The sequence below is a fragment of the Leopardus geoffroyi genome, chromosome B4 (assembly GCF_018350155.1).
Source record: "Leopardus geoffroyi isolate Oge1 chromosome B4, O.geoffroyi_Oge1_pat1.0, whole genome shotgun sequence".
Taxonomy (NCBI): Eukaryota; Metazoa; Chordata; class Mammalia; order Carnivora; family Felidae; genus Leopardus; species Leopardus geoffroyi.
Window position 1 is genome coordinate 136,598,120 of NC_059341.1, and position 12,088 is coordinate 136,610,207.

The window sequence follows — 12,088 nt, forward strand, 5'->3', positions numbered from 1 at the left end:
CAGCACTGTTTGTCTCCTAGGTTGTTGTGAGGACAGAAAGGGATGGTGAAGGGACATTCCCTCATTTGTAAATCAGAGATCTACAGAGGGTCCGGGGTGCGGGGTGCAGGAGAGGGAAAGTGAACCCGGGCCCTGCCCTCTCGGAGCTTACAGACCACAGGAAGCCAGACTGGGAGAGGTCCTTCGAAGGGTGCCTCCTCCCCCCAGAGAAGAGGTGTGGACAGCAGCTGCCCTGACACCACAGGCCAGCCCATCCTTGTGGACTGTGGGCATGTGAGCCGTAGAAACTGCTGTTACTGTTTTCAAAAAATCTGCTATCACACTGATAAACTGAGCTGTCAGAAGGGATGTTATTTCTGGGTGAAAGGAGATTCTGCAGAACCGGGGCTCCTTCCTGCCTGCAGCCACGTGGGCCAGGTCCCTCTCGCCAGACCTGACTTGAGTGATAACCTGGGGCCTTGAACCTGCTCCTGGCATCGAACAGCGGTGGCCGTCGCTGCAGGATGTCCACGGCCTGCGGCTCAAGGCCCCCACAATGCTTCAGGAGCAGATATCACCTTCTCTCTGACCCCGGATTCCTGGAATTGTCTGATGGAGCGGAGGCCTGTTCTCTGTCCCCCTGACAGGTTGCATGAGATTAGGTTATTTTGGTCACTCGGGGCCATTTGGTTTTTTTGGCCCGAACACGTGTCTATTAAATTGTTGTGGCACGAGTTGAGTGGCCTGGCTGGTTAAGCCTCCTTAATCTGCTCTGAAATGCACGGGCTCTGTTTTCAATTGTGATACGACCCTTGTCACCAGCAAAGGGGGCCCCTCGGGTTCCCATCATGGGCTCCGCCCACCAAGTACTCCTGGCAGCTGGGCATCTGGGTCTTAATTAGAATCCTTGCTCTTGGCTATTTTAAGTCTGATGCGTTGTGCTTTGTGTTGTTTAATTTTATTTTCTAGTATCGAGTTTTCATTTACATACCGGAAAGTGCACAAATCTTAAGCGTTCAGCTGGACGCATGGTTACATAGGTATGTACCCCGTGAGCACCATTTGTACCACCCCAGAAAGTTCCCTCATGCCCTTTCCCAGCCAGGACCCACCCCCACCTCGAGACCTAGCCAATAGTCTCACCTCTATTACCATAGATTAGTTTTGCCTGTTCTTGAACGTCACCCAAGTGGAATTGTGCAGTATGTTCTCTCTGATGTCTGGCTCCTTCCACTCATCATAATATCTACTAAAAAGTTATTGTTTTGGGGCGCCTGGGTGGCTCAGTCGGTTGAGCGTTCAACTCTTGATTTTGGCTCAGGTCATGATCTCTTGGTTGGTGGGATCGAGTCCTGCGTTGAACTCTGTGCTAACAGCTTGGAGCCTGCTTGGGATTTTCTCTCTCTCTCTCTTTCACCGCCAACCCCCCCCCCGCTCTCAAAATAAATGAACATTTAAAAAGTGTTATGGCCAGAAACATAATACATCTTCATTGGAAAACTTGCAAATAATGTACAAGAGAAAGAAAAAAAAAAAAAACACTTGATAATATCTGCACTTATTAACCACTCTTGACCTTCTAGAATGTTCCTTACAGACCTTTCAAGGCAAATGAAAAAAATTTTTTTTTCTAATGGTGAAAAAATTTATATTTAGATTTGGCCAGCGGGACTCAGTTTAGATGATCCCCATTTTGTTGGCAACATCCAAAGCATCATGGTCGGGAGCCAGTCGAACATATGCCGTCTTCTCTCTATCGGGCCTGATCAGGGTGTTGACCTTGGCCACGTCAATGTCATAGAGCTTCTTCACAGCCTGTTTGACCTGGTGCTTTGTTGGCCTTGACATCTATGATGAACACAAGTGTGTTGTTGTCTTCTATTTTCTTCATATCTGACTCCGCAGTCAGGGGGAGCTTGATGACGGCATAGTGCTCAAGCTGGTTTCTCCTAGGGGGCCTCTTTCCAGGATACTTGGGCTGCCCTAGGAGACGCAGTGTCTTGGGCCATAGGAAAGTAGGTGACATGCGGATCTTCTTTTTTTTATGGCTGTGGACGCCTTTTAGCACTGCTTTCTTGGCCTTCAAAGCCTTTGCTCGGGCTTTGGTTTCGGGGGGCGGGGGTGGGACAGGGGCTTCCTTCTTCGCCTTTGGTGCCATCTTTGTGAAGGGGGAAAATATTTTTCAACTTAAGTCAACTCCTGTGATACGTTTTACCCTAGAACATTTTTGTCTCACTCGGCACAGCCGAGGTGCGATGCCTTTCCACGTCAGGACGTGTAGACCCACGGCTGCACAGCACGGCATCTTTCATCCCCGGATGATGGGGACTTAGGTTGTCTCTCCCATTTGACTTCCTCTTGCTTCTCTCTCACTCCCGGGACAATATGCTCCATAAGAACAGAAAACGTATCTGTCTGTGTCCCGCCTCCCCCACACGGCGTGGGTGCGGGAGGGAGCAGACAAGTTTCAGAGAACGTGCTCGCACACACACCTGTGACAACCAGTTTAACTATGTTTGCAAGAAAATTCCTGAAATTTGGATTGTTGGCCCCCAAAGAATACACATTCTTAAGTTTTTGGGTTTTCCTATAAATATATTTTTTTAAATGTTTATTTACTTTTGAGAGAGACAAAGTGCACAAGCAGGGGGAGGGGCAGAGAGGAAGGGGGACAGAGGATCCAAAGCAGGCTCTGTGTACACAGCAGGGAGTCCCATGTGGGGCTTGAACTCAGGAACTGCGAGATCATGAACTGAGCTGACGTCAGCCACTCAACTGACTGAGCCACCCAAGAGCCCCCACGTTCTTGAGTTTTTTTGTTCTACGTTGCCAAATTACCTTCTGGAAAGATCTGTTTAATCAAGCGTTCATTCTAATTTTTAGTGAACACCTACTCTGTGCCAGATACGGTCCCAGGCGCTGTGTTTATAGCGGTGAGCAGCCCGCGTCTTCATGGAGCCCGTGTGTACCCCCCCCCCCCACGAATCGGGAAGGCCCAAGGCCACTTTCCCACCGCTCACCCTCACTCAATTACCTCGTGTTTTTGAAACATTCCCCATTGGGTGAGAAGAGATATCTCACCACTTTTTTAAAATGTGTATTTATTTTTGAAAGGGAGAGAGGGAGAGAGAACGAATGGGGGAGGGGTGGGGGGGGGGACAGAGAATCTGAAGAGGGATCCGTGCTGATGGCAGAGAGCCTGATGTGGGCTTGAAGTCACAAACCGTGAGATCACGACCTGAGCCGAAGTCAGACACGTGACCGATTGAGCCACCCAGGAGCCCCTCAACAATTTTTTCAAAATGTATTTATTTTGAGAGGTGGGGGGAGGGGCAGAGAGACAGGGAGAGAGAATCCCAAGCAGGCTCTGCGATGTCACCACAGAGCCTGACACGGGGCTCAAGCCCACCGACCGTGAGGTCACGACCTGAGCGGAAACCAAGAGTCGGACGCTCAACTGACTGAGCCACCCAGGCACCCCGAATGCCGACTCCAAGTTAAGCCTTGTTCTAGGCTCTGAGGATACGGCAGTGAAGACGGGAAAAAGGATAGACAAAGATCCCTGTCCCTGTGGCGCTTTTATGCCAGTTGGGGGAAACATACCATAAACAAAATTAAGAACTATAGTGCCCGTAAGAGGTCATAAATGCAAGACAGTCGTAAAGAACTCTAGGAAGCCAAGGATTGCAGGGTTAGGTGGGAGTGTCAGGGATGCCTTGCTGACAAAGGTGATGTTTGAGCCAAGATTTAAGGAGATCAGAGGACCAAGCTGCAGATATCTAATGGAAGAGCAATCCAGGCAGAGGAGTACGTGTAAAGGGCCCGAGGCAGCCGAGAACCTGTGTTTGAGGAATCGCAAGGAGGGCAGGGGCACTTATAAGGCACAGGCTGTTGGCAACTGGCTTTGGAAATCCTATAGCGTCATTTCTGCCAAATTCTGTTCATTAGAAATTAGTCCCCTGAGGGGCACCTGGGTGGCTCAGTCGGTTAAGCATCTGACTTTGGCTCAGGTCATGATCTTGTGATTTGTGAGTTAAAGCCCTGCATCAGGCTCTGTGCTGACATCGGAGCCTGCTTCGGATTCTGCGTTTCCCTCTCTGCCCCTCCCCTACTCATGTTCTGTCTCTCTTCCTCTCTCTCTCAAAAATAAATAAACGTTAGAAATTAGTCCCCGGAAATCAGTCCCTGGCTGGCTCAGTGAGTAGAGCAGGCGACTCGTGATCTTGGGATTGTGAGTTCAAGGCCCACGTTGGGGGTAGAGTTTACAGGAAGAAAAGAAGGGAAGAAGGGAGGAGGGGAGGAGGGAGTTGAACCTGGCCCACATTCAAGGAGGTGGCAGGTGTAAGAGAAGGAACCATCGAGGACAACTCTGAGGTCTTTGGCCTAAGCACCTGGAAGGACGGGGCTGCCGTCAGCTGGGACGGGATGTCAGCTGAGACTAGCGGATGCCGGTGTGGGAGCAGGTGAGTTAGCGGGGCTGTGAGAAGGCCAGCGCCAGACCCTTGGGAGAGACCTGAGGGGGTAACTAAGCTCTCCGGGTTTCCAAGGCATTACTCAAGCAGCTAAGAACCAGCCTTGACTTTCAAAAACACTCTTACTACCGCTGACTCTTGTCCCCTAAGGCCTCTCTAGGGCCTGAAGTATCTGGCTCCAGGCTCTGGGCACCCAGGGACCCTTCCCCACCTCCACCTTCCCTCAATCTCCAGCGGCTCCCCAGCTGAAGACAGATGCTTGGTTCTGGCCACTGACCTTGATCTCGGTCATTCCTGAAGCTTCCTCGAATTCCCAGAGAAGCCAAGTGCTATCGGCTGTATACAGCCCGGACTCCAGATTCACGTGCCCCGGGGCCCCCACGGATGCATGGTCACACAGCCCTACGGTGACCTGTAGAGACTGCCTGGTCCTGCTCCCCAGAAATTCCAGGCAGGGCTAGCCTGTGGGGATGTGTCTCTTAACCCAGTGACCCGGGGAAACTACCCCCTGCACAAAGGTTCAACCCCCCCCCCCCCGCCTCCCCCACCCACCATGTCACTGGACTCCAAGGGGGACCAACCCCCAGAGGTATCTGGAGAATGTCCCCATCTTCCCCCCTACAGCTCCATAGCCAACATGTGAATATGCACACACATACCCCGCTCCCCAGGTTGTAAAGCGGCAGTTCCTCCCCCACCCTCACTTAAAGAAGAGGGAGGAAGCTGCGAGCTGCCATAGAAACTATTGTAAAATGTGGTTCTTGGGGGAGAAATGATGTAAGGACACAGGGAGGAAACTGACTCAAAACAGACAAGCCCGGAGGTGCTCATCCTCAATGCATTTGCTGGCTCAGCAGCCCTGCCCAGAACAAACCAAGCCTGGCTCAGTCTCAGTGGGGAGCGGGGAGTCCGACAATAGACAAATACATTTGTAAATAAATACGGGCGACAGCAGAAGGTGTCGTGGAAGGACAGAGCAAAACGGGTAACAAGGGACGCAGTAGCCCCACCAGCTGCTGAGTGACCTGGGACAGTCATGGCATGACGGTCTCTTCAGGCACCCGCTGCCGTCCTCACAACTGGGTGTCACTGTCCCCCACTCCCTGCAAAGTGAGAGAAACAGGCTCGGATGCAGTAGGTGAGTTCCTGCTCACATAGCTGGGAGGGGAGCCCCCTCCCCCTCATCCCAGTGCAATGGCACCTCCCTATCCTACAGCTCAGCTGGCCTCTCTGAGCCTCAGTCTCCTGGCCTGTAAAATGGGAATGTCATGAGGTTCCCAAGGGCTTCACAAGAGGTCCATCCATAGGGGGCCGCACTAACTGTGGACTGCAGTATCGCCTGGGCCAGATGAGCAGAGCAAAGTAAAGGAGACCCTGCTGGCCAGCTGTGGGGGGGGGGGGGGGTAACCTGGGTCTTTCTACTAGTTGGATGGAAGCTGGGATGCCCTCCCTCCCCGCAGTTCAGGAGCCCTGGCCACTCTCAGAGACCCCAGGCTCCACCTGCCATCCAATAACATCTCATGTGGCTGCCCGGTCCAGTTCCTAAAGATCTAGTCCTGCTCAAAGCCCTTCCATCGGCCCCCCCAGTACCCACAGGACAATAGGACCAGACTCATCTTTCCCTTTTGGTCGAAATCCAGCCCTTTCTGGCTCTCAAATCTAGCCCTTCAAAGACCTCTTCCTCCAGGAAGACTTTCCTGATATGCTTGAGTCTTCTCTAAGGAGCCTGACTCGGTTTTCCCTCTCCCGAGGCCCGGAGCTTTCTGCCTGAGATCCATTATATTTCTTCTGTCCCGCTTTTATCTCACTTGGAGCTATAGATTTGCCCATTGTCTTTGGCTCAGCTCCAGTCTGAGACAAGACCAAACAGTTTTCTTTCTCTTCCTAAAAAAAAAAAAAAAAAATTTTTTTTTTGATTCCCAATACACATCTGTAGAGAAAAAAAAAAATATATCTGGAAAATACAGAAAAGCACAAGGCAGAAAACCATACCAGTTATCTGTATGCCCAGAGATGACCACTATTCCCGTTTTGCAGTCCTAGATTTCTTCCCAGACTTTTCTATAAGGATATTTTCAAGATGTGGGATTGTAGTGAACGCACTGGCTTGTAAAAGTGTGTTTTCTCGTTTAATAGAAGCTGTACCTCCGAGATACAGTTTCTTTGGTGAACATGCCAAGTGGATTCCTTCAGTAATAGCCTCTGGGTTTCCTGACCTCCAGCTGTGTGCCGGGCACTGAAGTTTTCCTATGCTTCCATTTCCTCAGCAGCCCGAGGCCACACAAGTTAGAGAGTCAGGATCCAACCTCAGTGCTGAGTGATCCCAGAGTCCCCGTTCTCGACTTTCTCACTCACCAGGCTGCAGGCTCCCTCTCTGGAAAAGGCACATACCCCAACTGAAATTTTGCTTCGTGTGAAGGGGTTCACAGACTTCCTGAAGCCTTGCTACAGACCCCCAAGTCAGATGGGACAGGGAGACCAAGGTTCAAGCCCCAGTCTTCCGATCTCTTGGCTAGGTGACCTTGGACTCTTTAGGACCCCTCTCTGAGACTCAGTTTCTTCGTCTGTGCAATGGGGAGACCTACCTTGCAGGAGCACATGAAGGTGACACGAAATCACCCAGGAACACGCCCAGCCTACAGAGCTCTCCACAGCCTCCTGGCAAGGAGCTCAGGCACAAGTCAGGAGAGAAGAGCAAAGCCCTTTGATGGGTCCCTCCTGATATTACGAAGCCTCTCAGAGTGGGAGAATTTTCCAGATAAGGTGTCCCAAGGCGAGGCCAAAAGTCTGGGATGGCAAGTGGAAAGACAGGACCATTGAAAATCTCACCGATGCCCGGTTCCCCCACCTGGGCCCCCGTCACTGAGGCTGGCACTTGGCAGACACACTTGGCCAGCCCTCCTCACCCGTGCCGCTCCCACCTCCCCTCCCCTCCCCTCCCTCGCCTTAGGCAGGGGAATGTTCTCATCTAGGGAAGGCCCTGTCCTCATTTCTTTCCATCTTTGCAGGAAGGTTGCATCCTCCCTCCACCACCTTGGCTAGAAGACCTGGCCCTCCCCCTCTCCCCACTCCCCGCCAGGCTTTACTGTGCCCCCTCCAGCATCCTCGTGCTCCAAGCTGCCCCGCCCTCTGCTCCCTCTTCCCACCGGCCCTGTCTCCCCACCAGCCCCCGCCTTGGATGACTGTCCTGCTAGAATGTGTCATCTCTAGACCCCCATCAGCTACCACCCTGCCTGGCATACGGTGACCATCAATATTTGTTAAATGAATGATCCAGAAAAATGTCATATCAAGGACAGTACTCAACCCTAAGTTGGTGCCAGAGGATCTACTGGATAGTGGATCCCTAAACTGCTGAGAGAAGGGGTCGGCTGGGGCTGGAGGATCCCAAGGCCCCTGGAGGCAGCTCCTCGGGATGGAGACCCTCCCCCCTCCCTGGGAAGGAAGGGGCTGCCCCACCAGGTCGTGGTGTTCTCTTAGAGAGCAGGATTCATGGCATGATGGCCCTGGGACAGGCCAGCAAATCCCTATGGAGAAGGGGAAACTGAGGCCCAGGAGGTTTGAGCCCAGCTGTGGAGGGGTGGAAGGGCACTGAAAGGACCTGGGCTTGTAACTGTCTCTGCACACAAAGGCTGGCTTCGTGATCTCCAGCAACTGACCTCCTTTTTTTTTTTTTAAGGTTTATTTATTTATGTAAGTAAGCTCTACACCCAACCCCGGGCTCGAACCCAGCACCCTGAGATCAAGAGTCGTACACTCCTCCGACTGAGCCAGCAGGGTGCCACTAGCCTCCTTTTTTAGATCCTCAGTTTCCTGATCTGTAAAATGGGGCCGCAAGTTCTCTCTTGCCTGCTCTGGGACCCGTTGTGGGTGCTCTGGTGTCTGTGACACCAGGATGCTCGTTCCTGCTGCATCAGGCAGTCCTAAGAATGACAGAGGATAATAAAAAGTCGTTAGCCCTGGGACGGGGGGACAGACCAGATGGTTGTGGATGCCAGCATTCTCATTACTGTTATTATCATTTGCCATCTAACCCAGGGCTTCTTCTTGGACTAAAAGGAAGCCAAGGCCTTCTACAGGCCCAATTTTTTTTTTTTAATTTTTAATGTTTATTTACTTTTGAGAGAGAGAGAGAGAGAGAGAGAGAGGGAGAACAAGCTGGGGAGGGGCAGAGAGACACAGAGACACAGAATCCAAAGCAGGCTCCAGGCTCTGAACTGTCAGCACAGAGCCCGATGCAGGGCTTGAACTCCTGAACCGTGAGATCATGTCCCGAGTCGAAGTTGGACGCTTAACCGACTGAGCCACCCAGGTGCCCCTCTTTTAAAAAAAAAAAGTTTTTTTTGGGGGGGGAAATGCAAGCTGGTGCAGCCACTCTGGAAAACAGTATGGAGGTTCCTCAAAAAACTAAACATAGAACTACCCTACGACCCAGCAATTGCACTACTAGGCATTTATCCAAGGGATACGGGTGTGCTGTTTCGAAGGGACACATGCACCCCCATGTTTACAGCAGCACTATCGACAATTGCCAAAGTATGGAAAGAGCCCAATGTCGATCGATGGATGAATGGATAAAGAAGATGTGGTACTGGGGCGCCTGGGTGGCGCAGTCGGTTGAGCGTCCGACTTCAGCCAGGTCACGATCTCGCGGTCCGTGAGTTCGAGCCCCGCGTCAGGCTCTGGGCTGATGGCTCAGAGCCTGGAGCCTGTTTCCGATTCTGTGTCTCCCCCTCTCTCTGCACCTCCCTCGTTCATGCTCTGTCTCTCTCTGTCCCAAAAAATAAATAAACGTTGGGAAAAAAAAAAAAAAAGAAGATGTGGTATATATACACAATGGAGTATTACTGGGCAATCGAAAAGAATGAAATCTTGCCATTTGCAACTACGTGGATGGAACTGGAGGGTATTATGCTAAGTGAAATTAGTCAGAGAAACACAAATATCATATGACTTCACTCCTATGAGGATTTTAAGACACAAAACAGATGAACATAAGGGAAGGGAAACAAAAATAATATAAAAACAGGGAGGGGGACAAAGCAGAAGAGACTCATAAATATGGAGAACAAACAGAGGGTTACTGGAGGGGTTGTGGGAGGGGGGGTTGGGCTCAATGGGTAAGGGGCATTAAGGAATCTACTCCTGAAATCATTGTTGCACTATATGCCAACTAATTTGGATGTAAATTTTAAAAAATAAAAAATAAAATAAAATAAATTGTTTATTTTTTTTAATGTTTTTTAATGTTTATTTATTTTTGAGAGAGACAGAGAGACAGAGTGTGAGGAGGGGAGGGGCAGAGAGAGAGGGAGGGACACAGAATCCGAAGCAGGGTCCAGGCTCCGAGCTGTCACCACAGAGCCTGATGTGGGGCTTGAACCCATGAACCATGAGATCATGACCCGAGCTGAAGTTGGACGCTTAACCAACTGAGCCACCCAGGTGCCCCTCTTTAATTTTTTTTTAAAATTTTTTTAAACTTTTTTTTTTATTTTTTTTAATTTTTTTTAATTTTTTTTTTTCAACGTTTATTTTTATTTTGGGGGACAGAGAGAGACAGAGCATGAACGGGGGAGGGGCAGAGAGAGAGGGAGACACAGAATCGGAAACAGGCTCCAGGCTCTGAGCCATCAGCCCAGAGCCTGATGCGGGGCTCGAACTTCCGGACCACGAGATTGTGACCTGGCTGAAGTCGGACGCTTAACCGACTGCGCCACCCAGGCGCCCCTTTTTTTTTTTTTTTTATTTTTGAGAGAGAGAGAGAGAGAGAGAGAGAGACAGAGCATGAACGGGGGAGGGGCAGAGAAAGAGGGAGACACAGAATTGGAAGCAGGCTCCAGGCTCTGAGCCATCAGCCCAGAGCCCGATGCGGGGCTCAAACTCACGGACCGCGAGACCGTGACCTGAGCTGAAGTCAGACGCTTAACCGACTGAGCCACCCAGGCGCCCCCAGGTGCCCCTCTTTAAAAAAAAAATTTTTTTTAATGTTTATTTATCTTTAAGAGGGAGAGACGGAGCATGAGTAGGGCAGGAACAGAGAAAGAGGGAGACACAGACTCCAAAGCAGGCTCAAAGATGTTAGCGCAGAGCCTGACGCAGGGCTAGGCACTGGGCTCGAACTCACCAACCAGGAGATCATGACCTGAGCTGAAGTGGGAAGCCGAACCCACAGAGCCACCCAGGAGTCCCTCTACAGGCCCAGTTCTTATTCAAAAGCTTTTGTCTCCTTCTCATCTATTGGCTCAGCATATTGTTTTAGGACCTTGCAAAGCAAATATTTTTACATACCCCTCCCTCGGGACACTTATCCCTCCTCTGTCCCCAAACTGTCCTTCCTCCTCCATCCGTTCTACTAATGTTTGTTCAACACCTACTATGTGCCTGGCCTCTGCACCTTCAGCCTCGAAGCCCCTCTGGACCCACCAGCCTCTGTGTCATTACTTTCCTTCTGAGTGAGGCATTTGGAGAGGGGCCCCTATTTTATAGGCCTCCTCACTCCTGCCTGTAAGGCAGCCTGTGGCTCTCAGAGAAAGTTGGGATGATCCAGTCTTTGTGGGGCTTACAGGTGATGGGATTTGGGGGTCCTCAGAGGATTACAAAATGTAAGAGGCCAGAAGAGCCCCCAGAGAGGGGCCCCTGAAGCTTCAGCTCTGTTGTTTACTAAGGATTATCTGTTGGTGGTCACAGATCATTATCTCCTCTGATCCTCCCTATAGCCCTGCCTGGTGTGGGGTGGGGTCAGCCCATTTCACTGATAACACTGAAGGAAAAGTGGGCATCACTGCCTGTCACTCCAGAAGTGGGAGGAAGGGGTCAGGGGGCCCCAACGGTAGCAAACGGCAGAACAGGGGGGGGGGGGGGGGGGGGAGGGAGGGGAGCTCCCCTGGACTCGCAGTTCTGCCTTCAGAGACTCGTAAACAAGTCTTGTTGTTGTGTTCTTGGAAAAGCGGTTACTTTGTAATCCTAGCCCGACCTCTGCCTTTCTCTGCCTCCATCACCCTCCTGTGCTGCAGTTCTGGGATGGGTCCTACCCCTCCCTAACCGGCCCCAGGGCTGAGTCCCACCCTACTTAGAAACTTTCCCATTCTCCTCCCTCAATAGGGGCTTTGCCCCCCCACCCCCATTTCTCCCCGGCCCAGGAGCCCCAGGGCAGGGCCGGCTGCTCCCATTTGGAAGGCAGCAGGGGAATGGGGGGTGCCGCGATGGTGCAGGTAGGAGTGGGGTGGGAAGGCCCAGCCTTGGATGCTGCTGATGCTATTTCTACCGGTCTTAGTTTTCATATTTGTGAAATAGGTTCAAAAATACCTAATTCCAAGTGGGTGCCAGAGCCTGGGGGAGGAGGGAATGGGGAAGTTTTTGTTGTGTGGTAAGCAATCTCTGTACCCAGAGCGGCGCTCGAACTGTGGACCCGGAGAGCAGGAGTCCCTAGGTCTGCCCACTGAGCCAGCCAGGAAACGGGAGTTTTCAATGGGTCCAGAGCTTGTTGTACAAGATGGGTGATGGTGATCGCTGGACACTATGAATGTATTTAATACCACTGAACAGTACACTTAAAAATGGTCAATAAAGGGGCGCCTGGGTGGCGCAGTCGGTTGAGCGTCCGACTTCAGCCAGGTCACGATCTCGCGGTCCGT

General features: G+C 51.4%; 1 pseudogene; it reads right to left on the reverse strand.

The window, feature by feature from the left end:
- Nucleotides 1-1,612: 1,612 nt before the first annotated feature.
- LOC123590969 lies at nucleotides 1,613-2,555 on the reverse strand (annotated as a pseudogene).
- Nucleotides 2,556-12,088: the final 9,533 nt, after the last annotated feature.